The following is a 19,009-nucleotide window of genomic DNA, read 5'->3' on the forward strand; positions in this document are numbered from 1 at the left end:
CCCGGGAGCCCTGGACAAGACTCACTCAGCTCCTCTAGCCCTAACACCCCAGTGGGAGCCCTGGGACCTGCCCTTGCATGTCTCTTTGTCTGCCTCACCCTCTCCTGCACACGCACATGCACCCTTCCCCATCCAACCTGTCCCTTCATCCATGTCCATGTATGTGCACCTACTCCTCTCACACTGCCTTGCACACCCCCAGGCCCCCTTTCCCTGCACCTTCACGGCTCAGACCCCCTCCCACTCTGACACATTGCACACAGAGAGCTCTCACACAGCCACATTCCCCTGCAACAGCCATGGTGGTGGCTCTGTCTTCACTGATGTACCCAAGCTGTCTGGGAGCTGCCATAAGCCCTCAGCCCCATCTTTTTATTCCAGGAGATGAGCATTTTTTCCCTCTGTATAGGCCAGAAAAAGCCTTTCTGGGGTCACTTTGGGGCTTGGCATGGGGCTGAGTGTTTGATCTATGCTGCTCCAACAGCTTTTCCACAGCCTGAGAAGCTGGGGCAGAAGCTCCTCACACTGAGCAGGGGTGTGAAAGCTCCTCCGTTGCCTCAGGGAAGGGTGAGACTGTGCATGGGACCTCCCTAACCTCATTGTGAGCATGCTTGGACTGTCACTGTGACCTGGGCACACAGGCACCTTCCTTCCTTCCTTCCTTCCTTCCTTCCTTCCTTCCTTCCTTCCTTCCTTCCTTCCTTCCTTCCTTCCTTCCTTCCTTCCTTCCTTCCTTCCTTCCTTCCTTCCTTCCTTCCTTCCTTCCTTCCTTCCTTCCTTCCTTCCTTCCTTCTTTCTTTCTTTCTTTCTCCCTCCTGCCCTCCCTTCTTCTCCTTCTGTTGCCAAGTCCTCACTAAAAATGCACAACTTACCTCTCTTAACCATGAGCAGGACTACAACAGCAGCTCCACCTGCTCTATTCAAGGGGTCTTCTTTTGGACTTCCCAAGTTCTCCAAGAGCCATGAGATAAGATCTGGTGGCAGGGTACTGTGTGGGGCCATGAGGTGAGGCAGAGGGCTGAAAGGGAAGCAGAGTCCCTGGGGGGCTTGGGAACATATTTTAATGCTTGATTTTTTCTTTGAATGCTTCTGATAATCTTTTATTTCATTTAATCTTTTATTTCATTTGTTTACTTATTTAAAACTCTTTTTGATCAGGATAAAAATCACTGTGAAGAGCACAGGCTTAGCTCTTCCTTTGGAAAGAGCTTCTCACAGCTGGAGGTGAGCATGGGCAGGGATCAGCCTTGGAAGGGCTCCTCACCTCAGCCAGCACATGGGATGGAGCCCTGAATGTGTGATGCAGGGCAGAGGGTCTCCAAAAGTGATACCTACCTACCCAAGCCTTGCTTCAGGTGAGTCCTGCAGCAGAGGCAGGCACCCTTAACCCTTGCACTGCCTGGGTGGTGACAAAGCCCCCTTGTCCCCATCACTGGGGCTGGCTGGGCAGCTAGACAAGGGAACAAGGAGCAATCAAACAAGTGGGGACATGCTGGGCAGTGTGCTGCTGTACTGTGCTCCTGTAAACAAATGGTGTCTTGGGCAGCTTCTTGTGTGGGCTTGTGTCAGTGTGATGAGGGAATTCAGGCAGGGGATTTAGGGAGGGCTGATGCAAGCTGGCTTGTTAGGAAGACAGAAAGTAGCTGTATGTGTGTAGATAAATGTGAAGGCACTGCACATGGGAGCAAAGATATCCACACCTTCAAGAGCTACACAGGGCAAGCCTGGGGTGCAAACCTTCTCCTGACACCTCCCACCCTGCCCATGCAGCCCAGGGTGCTTCTGTCCCCTGACACCTCCCACCCTGCCCGTGCAGCCCAGGGTGCTTCTGTCCCCTGACACCTCCCACCCTGCCCATGCAGCCCAGGGTGCTTCTGTCCCCTGACACCTCCCACCCTGCCCGTGCAGCCCAGGGTGCTTCTGTCCCCTGACACCTCCCACCCTGCCCGTGCAGCCCAGGATGCTTCTGTCCCCTGACACCTCACAGCCCACCCCATGCAACCCAGGGTGCTTCTACTCTCTTGGACACCCATGCATGCTCACATACATGCTCTTGTCTGCAGAGGGAAAGGGGCTGGGGCTGTTTGTTCCTCTTGCACTCCCCCAACCCTTACCCCGGGCAGCAATTAAAGAGGCTGTTTTCTCTCTGCAGAATCTGAACCTGATTCTGCACTTGAAAGTCGGAGGGGATTAAATCCAGCAGAGGAAGTTTCAGGTCTTTGACTTGAAAATGCTTTGTGCAACTTCTCCAGACTTCAGCAGCAGCTGCATGTGCAGAGCTGAGAGCAACCCCTCGCCTCGGCTCTTACATTCTTTGCACCGGTGCATGGGAGGAGATTAAGAGAGCGAGCAGAAGCCTGCACCCCTGAACTCTTTTGGTCACTCCTCGTACAGCACCTTCCTTTGTTTTCCCTCACATCCACACCTCTAACCCTGCAGAGCCCAGGCTGCGGTGGCCGCGGGCTGCAGACACCGATCCTGCGGTGGACTCGGTATCATCTCTCTCTCTCTCTCTCTATTTATTTGTTATTATCCTTTCCCTCCCCTCCCCAGAAACATAAGGGATCAACACAATCATTTCAAAGAAGCAAAAGCTTCCTGCTGGAGAATCCAACAGGGACCTGCCTCGAAGTGCTGGTCCGGTGTGTCGGTGACACTGATTCAATCTGACACTCGGGTGTCTCCGAAGCCGGCGCATTGTGTGCTGCAAACGTATATGAACATTAGTATGCATTGGCACAATATGGATCCATTATTCCAAACGCTTATGAGAACTAGGTGCTGCATAGGAGCAGCTGCTGCTTTTTAAGCCTCAGAGCATCAATAGATTCATAGGTTTCAGAGCCAGAAGGGGACCCTGGTGATCGTGGAGCCTGACCTCCCACGGAGCGCTAGCCGCAGAGACTCGCCCGGGTAATTTCTGCCTCCTGCCCAAACTTGTGGTTAAAGCAGCAGCTTCCCCCTGCCAAGGGCAGCCAGCTTGTGATGGAGAAGGTGTCATCTCTCTCCTTAAATTGGTTCCCTTGCTTTAGCACTCTCCTCGTTAATCATAAAAGGGGAGGCTTTAATTTCAAAGCTTGGCTTGCGTGGATCCAGCTTCCCACTGCTTGAGCCTCTGGAGCCTTTCTCCCCTTTCTGCCTCTTCTCCTCTGGCAGAAAAAATGCCTTTCCCATTTTCCTGTTGAAGTAGTGGCTACACAAGAGATAGACAAAAAAATAGACAACATCCCACACCTCAGTGTCCTGGGATGCCATCTGATGCAGGATTGGTGCTTCCCACGAGGGGAAGTTGGTATCTGGTAAGTGCTCCAATTTGGGCTGATTCCTGAACTGGAAGCATTGAGTCTTTATTCTTTGTTTCAACCAAACAAATCTGGCTCAAGGCAATCTGGCTCTGCTGTAGAAAGGTTTTGGTTGGTAACACTTGGCTCCCAGAAATGAGAGAGACTGAGAACCTGTGGGATCATTGGAATAAAATAAAGAGCTGAAAGTTCTCTATGGTGGTCACAAAAGTTCTTTGAATCAGCACCTCCTGGCTGACAGCTGAAGATGGGTAATTGTCAGTCAAAACACTTCTTATCCCCAAGCCACTGACCAAAACTCAATGATAGACAACCCAGATCAGATGTGGAGTTTGCCTTCTAATAGGGATTTGTGCCTTTGGTCCCACCCCATTCCCTCTCCATCCTCTGTTGCTTTCCAATCCTGATGCCAGCAGATTAGGGGCTGCCAGAGTGGGGCCTGGCTGCCTGCAGAAGCTCCCCCCAAACATGCTGGCTCCCAGGCTTTCTGGAATGCTCTGATGTGAGCATGTGTCTGACCTCACCCTCAGCTTTTGAAGCAGAAAGTGGTTGAAATGGGCTGCTGTCCAGAAATGTCACCCTGGGTGTGCTGCTGAGCAATGGCAAAGGAGGGCTTAGCAAATGGGGGAGTTTGCCAGGCATTATCCAGCAGGGGGGGAAAAAAAGCAGGATGTGATGAACTTCACTTTGTCCCTCATAAGCAGGTGCAATGTGATGAGCCAAAGTCACCTGGTGCATGTGGAAGAAGAGACAGCCTCACTGCTGAAGCCTTAGCAGTCCAAAGAGTGGAGGGCTGAAGTGGTGGGCACAGAGCCTGCGGGGATGGGGCAGCTCCCAAGTGGTTGTACAGGACCTGGGCAACGGCTCAGGGGCTGGCACAGAGAGCAGGGTCATGGAGCTGGGCATGGTTACAATCCAAGGGGCCTCTCCCTCCCCACGTAGGGTTGCTTCAAGCTACACTTCTGCATTCTCAAGGGAATGTCTTGGCCGACCCCAGGGCACTTTTGGTCTCCTTTCTGAGGTGATGTGATGCCTTTCCTGGCACTTTCTACATGAAACAGCTACTAGGAGACCATCAGGAAACTAAACCTCCTTCCATATCCTCAGGTGAAGGTGGAAGCAGCAAGATTTGAGAGCAATTGTGCTTCTTGCAGTGAGCTATTTGTGGAACTCCTGACTCCAGGAGCTTAATGGCTTCAAAGGAAACTGGACAAGCTCACAGGAGAGAAATTCCTTCAAGGATATTAAGAACATTGAAGTTGGTGATCCCCAAGAGGACCCCACGTAACTTTTACATGTGCTTGCCTTGCTCTGCCTCAGGTGCTGGCCCTTTGTTCCTCCTGGGGACAGCAATTTGAGCAAGGCCCTTCCCTTGGCTGGGGATGTGGCCACCTGTGCTAGTTTGAAGCTAATGGAGTATTTTGGTGAGAGGAATTAGATGCTGGGCTGTGAAAAGGAACCAATGGTGATGGCTGCTTCACTCATAGGCTTGCTGAGATGGGTAAGAACAAGAGCACAAACCTAGGTAACAGAATTTGCTCTTGGGCTTTTGGGCTGCTCTTCTCTCTCTCTAACTTGCTGCCTAACTAATCCTTCTGCTTCCTACCCCCCCTGGCTGACCCTCCAACCTCATCTTGAATGTAAGGCAAAGTCTGGGGTAAGGTAGAGGGGTGGGGAGAAGGTGGAAGGCTGGTTGGGAGCCCCTCCTGGGGACCCTCCTTTCTGGGAGTGCTGCTGTGTTTCTGTATTGCCTTTTACCTTGCCTATTTCTGTCTATAGCTGCATATATCTGGGGCAGGGTGTCCCTGCCCATGGTCAGAGTGGGGTTGGAACTAGATGATCCTTGTGGTCCCTTCCAACCCTGACTGATTCTATAGGCTGTAGATAACTGCTTGTACCTTGTGCTGAGCTGTAAATACAAAGCTCCATTCGATTTCCAGCTCAGCTGAATCTAGTCTGGGTGATTTTCTTGAGTGGGTGTGTGTGGGCAGGGAACACCCAAACCATCATACCACTCCTCTGTCCCTGTGAGGTGTTTGTTTTCCTCCAGCTCAGTGTTTTCTCAGGCTCTCAGACAGTGAGGAGCAGCTGGCTCCTTGGGAAGGATGCCTCCAGCACATCTCCTCCTATCCCACCTCGTGCCAATAGCTCCTTTCTCGGCTCCTAAGCTGAATCCTGGTTTGCCTTTTCTGTTCCACTGCTCAGCTAATGTCACAGCAGACATATCCCTCACCTCTCATCATCTCTGACAACGATGAGAGGAAATGGAAAGAAAAAAAAAAAAAGAGATTATTTAGTATCATTTCCCTCCCCCTCCACTTCTAGCAGACGTTTCATGTAGGAAACACTTTGAAAGAAGAGGAATGAATCACACAGCTGCAGAAATTAGAGGGGGAAAAGACCTCTTAGGTCAGCCAGTCCATTTCCCTCTGAATGCAAAACAGCTTCTGAGTGTGGTTGGATTCTTTCTTCAAGGACTGTGTCCAGTCTAAACTGACTTTAGTGAGAGAGCTTCGACTTCAACCCATCCCAGGATAGCAGTGGCTTTCAGTTGAGTGTGATGTGCATCTTCCTGAACTTGCTTTTGAGGCAGGGAGAGATCTCTGCTGAGCCTGCCTGAGGGAGTCCAAGGGTGTGGGGCAGCTGGCCCACAGTTGGCTGGGCAGCAGGCCCCTAACTCAGCCCAAAGACAGAGCCATGGATGACTTGCATGGTGTGGCTCCCACTGGTGTGACAATGTGGGGCTGTGGTAGTGCTGCTCTGGGGTGATGGGCAGCAGATCTGCTGTTGCTTGCGTGGGTTGGAAGCCAAGGGACCAGGCAGGAGGTGCATGGGACCACAGAGCTCTTCTCAGCAGCTCTGCTCCTCGGTTTCTCTTTGCCTTTTTAGCTGGCCAGGCTCTTCACTCCTCAGGGCTCTGTGTGTGGGGCTGGCTCAAGCCATGCTATGAATGCCAAACAAACCATTCCCACCCCAGGCTCTGCATTCAGTATCCTAGGCCACCTTCCCAGCCATGGAAAACCTTCCCAGAGGTCAAGCTACTATTAACCAGCAGTACAGCTGGAAGAAGAAAAGACATGCTGAGACATTTCATCTGCAAGTGGAGTCACTTTACAGACAGCCTGGGGGCTGAGCCCAGCTCCCTGTGCTTCCAAACCCCCACTGATGTGTGAGCAAAGCCAGGACAGCTGTGCATGGGTAAAAAGGGGACATCTGTTGGGGCTGTTCAGTGGAGAAGGTTCCAAGAAGACCTTAGAGCAGCCTTCCACTTACTGAAGGGGGCCACAGGAGACCTGGGGAGGGACCTTTTGCAAGGGCTTGTAGTGATAGGAGGGAGGGGGTGGACTGAAGCTGGAAGAGGGGAGGTTTAGACTGGAGAGTAGGAAGAAATTATTCAGAGTGAGGGTGGGGAGACACTGGAACAGGTTGTTCAAGAAGGTTGTGGATGCTCCCTCCCTGGAGGTGTTCAAGGCCAGGTTGGATGAGGCCTTGAGCAATCTGGGCTGTAGTGGAAGGTGTCCCTGCCCATGAAGCAGGGGGGTTGGACCTAGATGGTCTTGAAGGTCTCTTCCAAGCCAAACCATTCTATGCTTCTATGAAACACCAGCACAGAGCTTCCCAGGCCCTACAGAAACCTGCTCCTCTCTTCTAAGGCAAGAAAGGGAGAAACAGAAAAAGTAGGGAAGGGAAAGGAATGGAGCAAAGCTGGAGGTGGGGAGAGTCAGCCTGGAGGTGAGGAGGAAGTTGTTGAGCATGAGAGTGGTGAGAGGCTGGAATGGGTTGCCCAGGGAGGTGCTTGAGGCTGCATCCCTGGAGGTGTTTGAGGCCAGGCTGGCTGAGGCTGTGTGCAGCCTGCTCTAGGGTAGGGTGTCCCTGGGCATGGCAGGGGGGTTAGAACTGTCTGCTCCTTGTGGTCCCTTCCAACCCTGACTGATTCTGTGGTTCTAAATGTCATCATGATGTGGATTTTGAGAGGAAGCTCTGATCCAGGTAACCTGCTGTTGAATACAGACTTTTGGCCACGCGAACTCCCCCCCCCAGTGACTCTGCAAATCCTTATACTTAGCTCTCTGCAAATCCTGTCTTGTTTTTTGGGTCATCCTCAGAAGACACAAAGTCACTGTGCCAGGGGTGTGGGCAGCAAGGGCCTTTCTAATTAACCCAGGAGGGAGAGCATCCCTCTTGCCTGCGCTGCCCCTGCGCTGCCAGGGGGGGAGCAGGATTGCCAGAGCTTACCTAGAAACGGTGCCTTAATCCCCCTCCCCAAAATCCCCGACCCCTGATCCGCACAGAGACAGCCCTTTTAAAGCGACAGCGTCGCAATGTGCCACCTCCTTCTCATAAGTGGTCACCTGCCAGCTTCGGCTGGAGGAGTAATTACCATCCTTGAGGCCTGAGCCATCTTATTCCCCTTGAAGTCGATGAGGAAACCTCCCAGACTCTGCTGGAAGCAGTATTAAGATCCTCTCTTCCCACCCCCACACCCCCCCTCCTTCCTGCAACTCCTTCTCTTTTCCCCAGCGTTTATCTCCTTGCAAGCCTTGGAGCATCTGCCCAGCTTGGAGTGGCCAGGGATGGAAAGGTCTGGAGTGAGGCATTGCCCCCACCTCTTCCTGCACCTCCTTCTCTTCCCCAGCATTTATCTCCTTGCAAGCCTTGGAGCATCTGCCCAGCTTGCAGTGGCCAGGGATGGAAAGGTCTGGAGTGAGGCATTGCCCCCACCTCTTCCTGCACCTCCTTCTCTTTTCCCCAGCATTTATCTCCTTGCAAGCTTTGGAGGATCTGCCCAGCTTGGAGGCTTGGAGTGGCCAGGGATGGAAAGGTCTGGAGGGAAGCATTGCCCCCACCTCTTCCTGCACCTCCTTCTCTTTTCCCCAGCATTTATCTCCTTGCAAGATCCTCCTTGGAGGATCTGCCCAGCTTGGAGTGGCCAGGGATGGAAAGGTCTGGAGTGAGGCATTGCCCCCACCTCTTCCTGCACCTCCTTCTCTTTTCCCAGCATATATTTCCTTGCAAGCCTTGGAGGATCTGCCCAGCTTGGAGGCTTGCAGTGGCCAGGGATGGAAAGGCCTGGAGGGAAGCATTGCCCCCACCTCTTCCTGCACCTCCTTCTCTTTTCCCAGCATTTATCTCCTTGCAAGCTTTGGAGGATCTGCTCAGCTTGGAGGCTTGGAGTGGCCAGGGATGGAAAGGTCTGGAGTGAGGCATTGACCCCACCTCTTCCTGCACCTCCTTCTCTTTTCCCCAGCATTTACCTCCTTGCAAGATCCTCCTTGGAGCATCTGCCCAGCTTGCAGTGGCCAGGGATGGGAAGATCTGGAGTGAGGCATTGACCCCACCTCTTCCTGCACCTCCTTCTCTTTCCCCAGCATTTATCCCCTTGCAAGCCTTGGAGGATCTGCCCAGCTTGGAGTGGCCAGGGATGGAAAGGTCTGGAGGGAAGCATTGCCCCCACCTCCTCCTGCACCTCCTTCTCTTTTCCCCAGCATTTATCTCCTTGCAAGCTTTGGAGCATCTGCCCAGCTTGGAGTGGCCAGGGATGGAAAGGTCTGGAGTGAGGCATTGCCCCCACCTCTTCCTGCACCTCCTTCTCTTTTCCCCAGCATTTATCTCCTTGCAAGCCTTGGAGGATCTGCCCAGCTTGGAGGCTTGGAATGACCAGAGCTAGAAAGGTCTGGAGGAAGGCACTGCCTTGGGTAATCCTGCGAGAGGGAGAGGATAAAAAAAAGAAGAGCAAACACAGGTCCATTAATCCGCAGTTAGTCTGCCTTTTTTGTTAGGAAGATGAACTTGATGAGTTAATTAAGCCCCAGCCTGTAAAACCAGTTTATTTGCATAGCAAACTCCTGGGCCAGTGTGCTGTGAGCGGGCATAGACGTGCAGACAATTCCGGGGAAATTACAGCCTCATTAATATGCTAATCTGGTTGCAGGCCTGGAACGAGTTTTGGGTTTGCTGTGCTTTGGAGGGGGGGGGGAGGTGGTGGTGGTGGTGAGGGTGGTGGTGGTTGGTAAGGGGGGGGGGATATGTTGCTTAGCAACCCTTTCCTCCAGGTAACCCTTCTCTTGCTTGCCCTTGATATCCCCCAAGGATTGCTGGGGAAGGAGGGGGGGGATCTGCTGTCACGCCAGAGTGGGCAAAGTGAAAGGAGAACGTGGCAGGGGGGGTGTGGGCTAGAGAGCATCGTTCTCCTTGCACAGCATCCAGGCTTGCACCCCCGGAGCAGCAGCAGGCAGCTCCCCCCACCCCCAAGCCAGGCTACCAAGGTCTGGCTGCAGATGCACAGGGATGGGTGAGTGCCTGGCATGCAGGGCAGGTGTGGTGGGGGAGGAGTGTTGGCAGCTCCCCCAGCACCCAATCTCTTGGCCACCAGTGCTCCCCAGCTGTGTGTTGGCATGGCCTTCTCCCTGCTGAGGGGCCCAGAGAGCCTCAGGCATCATCCTTTGGCCCATGATTCCCAGCCCTGGGTACTCAGGTGCCCACTGAACACCTCTCTGAAGCCAGCAGTGCTTCTCCAGCCTGCCCTTCCTGTGTCCCTGCCAGCCCTGGCCCATGATACCAGGTCGTAGGTGACTGCCTTGTGTGCCATGCAGGTATGCGCACATAGGTTGGCTTGGATGGTGGGTGAGGTGTGCTTGCAGCACCCCAGCACTTAGCCACCAGTGCTCCCCAGCTGTGTGTTGGCATGGCCTTCTCCCTGCTGAGGGGCCCAGAGAGCCTCAGGCATCACCCCTTGGCCCGTGATACCCAGCCCTGGGCACTCAGGTGCCCACTGAGCACCTCTCTCCAACCAGCAGTGCTTCTCCAGCCAGCCCTTCCTGTGTCCCTGCCAGGACCACAGCTGAGCAGTCCCTCTGGAGTGGCCCAAGCCCAGTGCCTCTTGCCTATCCCAGCTCTCTGCAGTACTGCCCAGAATGGGAGCATTGGGGACCTGTGGGGAGAAGGCAGCAACTCAGCCCCCACTGGTCCCACTATCCCTGTAGCTCCTGGGCACCCATCCCACCCTGTCAAGGGCAGGAAGAGGACCATCTCCTTGCCCCAGCCTGGTTGCACAGCCAAGACCTTAATCTCCAAGTGACACATCATGACAGCAGAGCATGTCCCTCTTCACCCATCCCATCACTGGCTCCCAGGAGAAAGGACATGCTCTGGGTGCTCTGGTGTCCACCAGCCCTGAACCATGCTGGGGATGTGGCAGCACAGCTTCTGCTGGGACACTGGGGATTTCCCAGCAAGGCTCCTGCTTATCAGAAGTGGCAATGACAGGAGGGCATCTGTACTGCTCATGTCAAGGGGACAAATTGCCTACTACAGAGGTCCAACAGCAGATCGATCTGGGCAAACCCTACAGCCTCCATCCCAGAGGATGTTCACCCCAAACCCTTTTCTCCCAGCAGCTTGTGCTACCTGCTGGGTCTTTGGGACAGGTAAGCAATGGGAATCCACATCTCTGGGTTAGAACCTTCCAATGTCTCTGCTTCTAGACCGTTCTTTCAGGGAGAAGAGACTCAGCTGGCATTTAAAACTCTGGAGATGTGCTCTCAGCTCACTGGCTACACCACCAAGCTTCTCAGCCCAGAGGAGTCTAGACCTAGCTGAGGTAGGAATCAGCTGCCCACACATCTTTGAGGCTGGGGGCCCTTTGCTGACCAAACCTGGCTCTTGTTCAGTGGGCACAGAGAGCTCATGCTGGCATGGAGGAGGCTCTCCTCTCTCTGTAACTTTGCCCTGTGATGCCTGGAAACTCCTGCCTCTACTCAGCTCTTGAAGTGTGAACAAATAAACCAGGCAACAAGTTTTTGTGTCAGGTGTTTCCCTGCCAAGAAGCACTTCTGACTGCTTGAGAGCAGCCCTGCAGGGAAGGATTTGGTGGGTGCTGGCTGATGAAGTGCTTGTGTGGGGCTGCATCCCCCAGCAGTGTGGCCAGCAGGAGGAGGGAGGTGAACCTGACCCTCGATTCTCCTCTGGTGAGACCCTACCTAGAGTAGTGCATCCAGCTCTGGAGCCCCCAGCACAAGAAGGACATGGAGCTGTTGGATAGGGTCCAGAGAAGGGCCACAAAGATGCTCAGAGGGCTGGAGCACCTCTCCTATGATGACAGGCTGGGGGAGTTGGAGCTGTTCAGCCTGGAGAAGAGAAGGTTCCAGGGAGACCTTAGAGCAGCCTTCCAGTAACTGAAGGGGGCTACAAGCCAGCTGGGGAGGGACTTTTTACAAGGGTTTGTAGAGGTAGGATGGAGGGGATGGGTTGAAGCCAGAAAGGGGAGAGTTAGACTGGAGAGTGGGAAGAAATTCTTTCCAGTGAGGGTGGTGAGATACAGGAACAGGCTGCCCAGGGAGCTGTTCAAGGGCAGATTGGATGAGGTCTTGAGCAATGTGGGCTAGTGGGAGGTGTCCCTGCCATGACAGGGGAATTTCATCTTCAGCCTACTGGTAGAGACGAGCTGAAGCTGAGGCAGCGGTGCCCAGGTGGGCAGCAGAGCCAATGGCATCCTGGGCTGGCTCAGGAGCAGTGTGGGCAGCAGGACAAGGGAGGTTCTTCTGCCCCTGTGCTCAGCACTGCTCAGGCCACATCTTGAGTGCTGTGTTCAGTTCTGGGCTCCTCAGTTCAAGAGAGATGTTGAGGTGCTGGAAGGTGCCCAGAGAAGGGCAGCAAGGCTGGGGAGGGGCCTGGAGCACAGCCCTGTGAGGAGAGGCTGAGGGAGCTGGGGGTGTGCAGCCTGCAGCAGAGGAGGCTCAGGGCAGAGCTCATTGCTGCCTGCAGCTGCCTGCAGGGAGGCTGTAGCCAGGTGGGGTTGGGCTCTGCTGCCAGGCAGCCAGCAACAGAAGAAGGGGACACAGCCTCAAGCTGTGCCAGGGGAGGTCTAGGCTGGATGTTAGGAGGAAGTTGTTGTCAGAGAGAGTGATTGGCATTGGAATGGGCTGCCCAGGGAGGTGGTGGAGTTGCTGTGCCTGGAGGTGTTGAAGCCAAGCCTGGCTGGGGCACTTAGTGCCATGGTCTGGTTGGTTGGGCAGGGCTGGGTGCTAGGTTGGGCTGGCTGAGCTTGGAGCTCTCTTCCCACCTGCTTGATTCTATGATTCTATGAACTAGATGACCATGAAGATCCCTTCCAACTGCAACCATTCAGTGGCTGCCTGCAGGAGGCTGATTCCTGGATCGCAGCTGGTGGCACCGATACACGGGAGGGGGCTGCTGCCTTCCTGCAGCAGGGAGTCCCAGTCTCCAGGGCTCTCCATCCATTGGCCTTCCTGAGCTCAAATATTTATTATTCCTATTACCCTGAAATGTGCTAAAAAGATGGGGAAAAAAGGAATTAATGTGCCAGATCTTGCATCCACCTTTTAGCTTATTAGAGCTCTAAAGCAGCATTAACATTTACAGTGGGTGAGCTCTGCTCGGTGCCTGCCTCGGGCCAGGGGGTTGAAGCCAGTGCTGGAGTTAATAGCAAGCTCTGGTTAGGAAAAAGCCTGTTATGTCATAAAGTTGGGATTGCACTCAGGCAGTGCCCACTGGCTCTTTCCACCTGGGATGTGATGCCATCCTCTCAACCCCTTTGCTGCCCTGCTGCCCGCTGCGCCTCGCTCTCTCACAGTCAGACACAAACAGAACAGGGGCAAATAACCTCTCAGGGTAATGGGAGTCAGAGAATGGCTTGAGCTGGAAGGGACCTTAAAGATCATCTGCTTCCAAACACCCCTGCCCTAGGCAGGCACCCCAGGTTGCTTAAAGCCTCCTCCAGACTGATCTTAAACGCTTCCAAGGAGGAGTTGTCTGCAAGTTTTCTGGGCAACCTCTGGCCACTCTCAGAGGATCTATGCAAGGTGCCAGCACCATGCTGAACCTGGTCAGTGGGATCCAGGGACTGCACAGAGCCCTTGGATCTTAGTCAGGAGAAGAGAGGACTGAGAGGGGATCTAATAAATGCTTCTAAGGGCTGGGGGTCAGGAGTGGGGGGACAGGCTCTGCTCGCTGCTCCCTAGGGTAGGACAAGCAGCAATGGATGGAAGCTGCAGCACAGGAGGTCCCAGCTCAACACAAGGGGGGACCTCTTGACTGGAAGGGTCACAAAGCACTGGCACAGAGAGGTTGTGGAATCTCCTTCTCTGAAGACCTTCAAGCCCTGTCTGGATGTGTTCCTGTGTGACCTGAGCTGGATTGTACAGTCCTGCTGTGGCAAGGGGGTTGGACTAGATGATCCATGAAGGTCCCTTCCAACGCCTGACATCCTGTGGGCTGTGATGTGGGGAGCAACATTCCCCTTTCCAAATGAAGAAATCAAGGCTCAGCTTTTTGGGGGCTCTTTCCACTCTGCCCATTTCCTGGCAGAGCCACCCAGACTGTCAAAGCAGAGGTGAGCCCTACTTGAAATTCTGAGGGCACTGTCAGCCCATGTTGTTGGCAGGGAATAAATAAATACCTCCTTTGAAGGTGCCAGGAGTGATGTGTGGCTGGGCTCATTCAAGGTCACATCTCTAAACATGTGATGGAGGGGAGGAAACAAATCCAAACTGGATCCAATCTCAGCCTCCTGCTGCAGGAGTGGGCCAGAGCCCAAGGAGACAGCAGAGGTAAAACAATAGAATCATTTTGGTTGGGAAGGACCTTTGAGATCATCGAGTTCAAACATCCTCTGACTCTACCCAGCCTGGTGCTGGGCTGGATGATCTTGGAGGTCTCTTCCAACCTGGCTGATTCTATGATTCTAAACCTTCTCCCTCAGCACCACATCTCTGGCTCTTTTAAAGCACCTGGGCTTTAATATCCAGGTGGTTTAAAAGAGCTCTCAGACACCAGAGCAGGCTTGGGATTCCACCACCTGCCTGGGGAGCCTGCTCTGGTGTCTGAAAACCCTGGCAGTGAAGGTGCTGCTTCTTTTTCTTCTCACCATGGGGGTATGTGTGCCAGCGTTCATGTGCCTGCAGGGGACTGCCTGGGGGTGTGTGTGAAGGGTCACTGCGTCACTGGGTGGGTTTCTGGGGGGGGTCTGATGATGCAGCATGTCCTGTGACATCCAGCAAGTGTCTTCTTAAGTTCTGGACCCTGGGCCAGAGGCTGCCTCAGCACCCCTGAGATCTGAGTGGCTTCAAAGTGACTGAAGGATTTGGGTTTATCTACCTCTGGGACTAAACTTCCCCCGAGGAGGAGCTCTGTTTCTGGCACGTTGGGTAGGGCCCAGAGGGTTCTGTGGATGTCTCCAGCTACTTAGCCATGCACTGTTCACCCATTCCAGGTGATTGGCAGATCTCCTTTGGCACTGAAGGGGCATTGTAGCCAGGTGGGGGGTGGCCTCTTCTCCCAGGCAACCAGCAATAGAACAAGGGGACACAGTCTCAAGTTGTGCCAGGGTAGGTATGGGCTGGATGTTAGGAAGAAGTTCTTCACAGAGAGAGTGATTGGCATTGGAATGGGCTGCCCAGGGAGGTGGTGGAGGCACCGTCCCTGGGTGTCATCAAGAAAAGCCTGGCTGAGGCACTTAGTGCCATGGTCTGGTTGACTGGCTAGGGCTGGGTGCTAGGTTGGACTGGATGATCTTGGAGGTCTCTTCCAACCTGGTTGATTCTACGATTCTATGATTCTATCCCTGCTCAGGGCAGTCCTCTGAACACTTGGGTGTAAATCTATGGCAGGGCTGTCCTAGTCCTCCAGATTCCTTTCTCCATCTCCCCTGTTTAACCTATGGGAGAAGCCACCAAAGAGGAAGAATCATAGAATCAACCAGGTTGGAAGAGACCTCCAAGCTCATCCAGTCCAACCTATCCCCCAAGAAGCCACCAAAGAGGAAGAAGCAGCCACTAGAACTCTACCTTCTCTCTGGCAAGAGCCTTTTCCTCCCGTGCCAAGGCTCAGACCCCCAAGTCCAAGGCTGCTCAGCTCTCTCTCAGCAGCAATCCTCACCCTTTGACGAATCCTGGCATTTGCCAAGTTATTATACCTCATTATGAATTGGATTTTAATCTACTGTAAATAGTCCTACCATTATAGTGTCATAAGAAGCAATTAGCCCCCCTGCTTGCTTCTATGCATGAGGGGAAAGCTTTAATATCACAGAACTGCGAGGGCTTGATGGGGCTTCAGCCTCCCAGCGCCCAGGCAAGGCAAAGGCTCTGCCCTCCTGGCATGAGCCTGTTCTGTGCGTGCTGAAGGTGTCCCCCAGGCTGCCCTGAGGAGGTGTCCAAGGCGAGCATCTCCCAGGCTTGGCGCTGGCTTTCAGCTTGGCATCTCTGCCTCTCGCTGGGTGTGCACAGCAGGAAATCTCCTTCCCGAGGCTTGAGGCAGCTGACGAAGCTGTGGCTCCCTCGCCTTGCCCTTAGCCCACTCACAAAGGGGATTAGCATCCGCAGGGCCGAGAGGCGGCTGCAGTCCGGTGCCTGCCTTGCCTCGGGGGTGATTATTTCCAAGCTTGGCGATGCTTTTCCTGCTTTGCCTGGTGGAGGAAATCCATTAAGTGGAGCCGGGATGCTTGCACGGTTATCAACCCTTCCTACCTTCTCCACGCCTGTGTCACCTGGAGCCGGGGGAGCTGGCGCCTGCCTGGGCGCTCAGACATCAGGGCTGTCCCCGCTGGGTAACGTCGCATGATTAACACCAGCCCCCAGGTTAATGGGGGTTTAATGTTCCTCCAGCAGCAGAAAGAGGGGGTGGCCTCCTCGGCTCCGAGCTGGCCTGGTGCGGAGCAGAGGCTTTGAGCTTTGTTTTAGGGAGGGACCGAGGTGGGTTTGTGCTCGGTGCTGTAGGTGCGTGGCTGTGGGCATGAGATGCGCTCCGGGGGTTAGCGACCCTGCTTGAGTGATGGACAGCAGGATGGAAGGCTGTCCCCGGTGATGCACTGGAGGTCCCAGAAGATGGTGTGGGGGTTGCAGAGAGCAGGGCTTGTGAGCAGAGCATCTTGCGTCTTGGCTGCACAGCCCGAGGAGCAGCAAGGTACACCCTAACCCTATCCCATGTCCAGCAAAGAGGGACTCCCTGCACCATGGCTTTGGCAGGAAAAGGCTCCCTCTCTCCCTCCCTCTCTCTCCCTCCCTCTCCCCCTCTCCCCCTCCCTCTCTCTCCCCCTCCCTCTCTCTCTCCCCCTCCCTCTCTCTCTCCCCCTCCCTCTCTCTCTCTCCCCCTCCCTCTCTCTCTCTCCCCCTCCCTCTCTCTCTCTCCCCCTCCCTCTCTCTCTCTCCCCCTCCCTCTCTCTCTCCCCCTCCCTCTCTCTCTCCCCCTCTCCCTCTCCCTCTCCTCTCCAAGATGGGATAGGACACAGCTTGCAGATGAAGGGGTCTTGTGGTCCATCCATCCTCATCCCCAAGGTCCTATTCTCAGACTGCATTGTGGCCTCCACTCCTGGCTCCTGCAGGAACCTGCTGGCAGGGAAGGGGCCCAGAAAAGCCATCCCCTCCCCAGCAGCACACAGACCCAGAGTTCCCATCCTTTCTCTGCCACGTGGAAGGAAAGCTGGCTGCCTCTTAATTACATGAACCTTCTCATGGGCAATTGAGCTGGCCACCAGTGTGCCTGCTCATGCTGGCTGCAAGTTCTTCTCTGATTCATGCTCACAGGTGACTGAAACGAAGCCAAATCTTGCCACAAAGCAAGGAGCTGCTGGCTGTGTCCAGCTGCAGCCAGGCCCTGTCTACCTGGCCAGGCAGCAGCTCTTTCTCCCAGGGCTGGATCCCAAACTCGGGTTTTGAGTCCTGTGAGGACTTGTCCCTGTGGTCAAGATGATACAGAGCCTCAAAGGGGAGCACAGGGTGTTAGGGGTTGGAAGGAACCCACAGAGATCATCCAGTCCAACCCCCCTGCGAGAGCAAGACCACACAATCTAGCTCAGGGCACACAGGAACACATCCAGACAGAGCTTGAATGGCTCCAGAGAAGGAGACTCCACAACCTCTCTGGGCAGCCTGTGCCAGTGCTCTGGGACCCTTACAGGAGAGAAGTTCTCCCTCTCCATGTTGCCTCCCCTCCTCCTGTTTTGCCAAGGAAGGTACCTTCAGGCTGAGCTTGGGCAGAGGAACAAGTTCCTTTTTTCATGCCTGGGCCAGGTGGTGCCTTTACCTCCCCTGACACCTGAGAATCAAGTTTCCATCACTGTCTGTTCTGTGTGTATGGAGGAGCTTCTGGTAGGCCAGGGAGATGTTGATCCCTGGCTCTTCTTGGGCTGCATCTGAGATGCCTGCCTAGGACCCTTCTCTCCCACTGGAACAGACTGGGTGTGTTGGCCAACAGGCTTCACAAACCCTCCTGTACACTGCCCCACAGGGCACAGATAAGAGTGCTGGGCACCTCTCTGTCTGTGTCCTGGCACAGTTTTGGCCCAGGACAATCAGCACCTTCTCAGTGAGTGTCTGGGAATTGAATTCAAGAGAGATGTTGAGGTGCTGGAACATATCCAGAGAAGGGCAGCAAGGCTGGGGAGGGGCCTGGAGCACAGCCCTGTGAGGAGACACTGGGGGAGCTGAGGGTGTGCAGCCTGCAGAAGAGGAGGCTCAGGGCAGAGCTCATTGCTGTCTGCAGCTGCCTGCAGGGAGGATGTAGCCAGGTGGAGTTGGGCTCTGCTGCCAGGCACCCAGCAACAGAACAAGGGGACACAGCCTCAAGCTGTGCCAGGAGAGGTCTAGGCTGGATGTGAGGAGGAAGTTCCTGGCAGAGAGAGTGATTGGCATTGGAATGGGCTGCCCAGGGAGGTGGTGGAGTGGCTGTGCTTGGAGGTGTTCAAGCACCTCCAGGATGGAGCTCTTAGTGCCATGGTCTGGTTGGTTGGGCAGGGCTGGGTGCTAGGTTGGGCTGGCTGAGCTTGGAGCTCTCTTCCAACCTGCTTGATTCTGTGATTCTATGGGAAGAGGTGAGTGATGCAGGCCACATGAGGTGACATGCCACAGACCTCCTTGGCCCTTCAGCTTCTCTCCTTCCTGCCAGATTGACTCCAACCTCCTCAGCACCGAGTTTCCAGGCCTTCATTTCCAGTGCTCATTGCTATTCATCAGTGCATCTGAATATCTTAATCCTTGGGGAGGGGTGTGGGGAGAGCTGGAAAACAGCAGGCCCCCACCTTTCCCAGCCATCTTCCCTTGCTTATCTGCTGAGTCCAGGGCCAAACCCTTCCTGGCCTCGTTGGGTGAGACAAATTGTAGAAGAAGCTTAAAGCAAGACCAGCATCTCCCACTTTGTGTTTGGAGGGGGCTGGGGGGGAAGAAGAAGAAGAAGGGGGGGGGGGGGGGGGGGGGGGGGGAGGAGGAGGAGGGGGTGAGGGAAGCAGCTTGTAATTACAGAGTAAGAGGCAGCAATAAAATGATAATGGCAGAGTTCTGACCCAGCCCAGCCAGTTCTGCAAAGCTGTGAGATAAATTTAGCACAAGAGTGAGGGCAGGAGGGCTCCCAGGCTGGGTTACAGCTGAACTGCTGGTTTCACAAACGATGTAAATTGGATTGCAAACATCTCATTAACCTCTCTGCTTTTTATTCCCACCCCCCCCCCCCCCCCCCCCTCCCCTTCCCTGTTGTTGTTGGGAAAGGCAAGAGATTGCAGCCAGAGCTGCCACTGTGACTTGGTGTCCTCTTGTAGAAGATGATCTGGAGGAGAGGAAAGTGATTTGGTGCCTTCACTTGCTGGCTCCTTTGCTGTCCAGATCTCAGGGAGAGGACAGTTTCAAGACCTTCTGAGCCCTCTACCCCGTGGTGGATGCTGTGTGTGAGGTTTGTGAAGGAGAAGGTACTGGTGGAGC

This window comes from Pogoniulus pusillus, chromosome 30, assembly GCF_015220805.1.
Source record: "Pogoniulus pusillus isolate bPogPus1 chromosome 30, bPogPus1.pri, whole genome shotgun sequence".
Lineage (NCBI taxonomy): Eukaryota > Metazoa > Chordata > Aves > Piciformes > Lybiidae > Pogoniulus > Pogoniulus pusillus.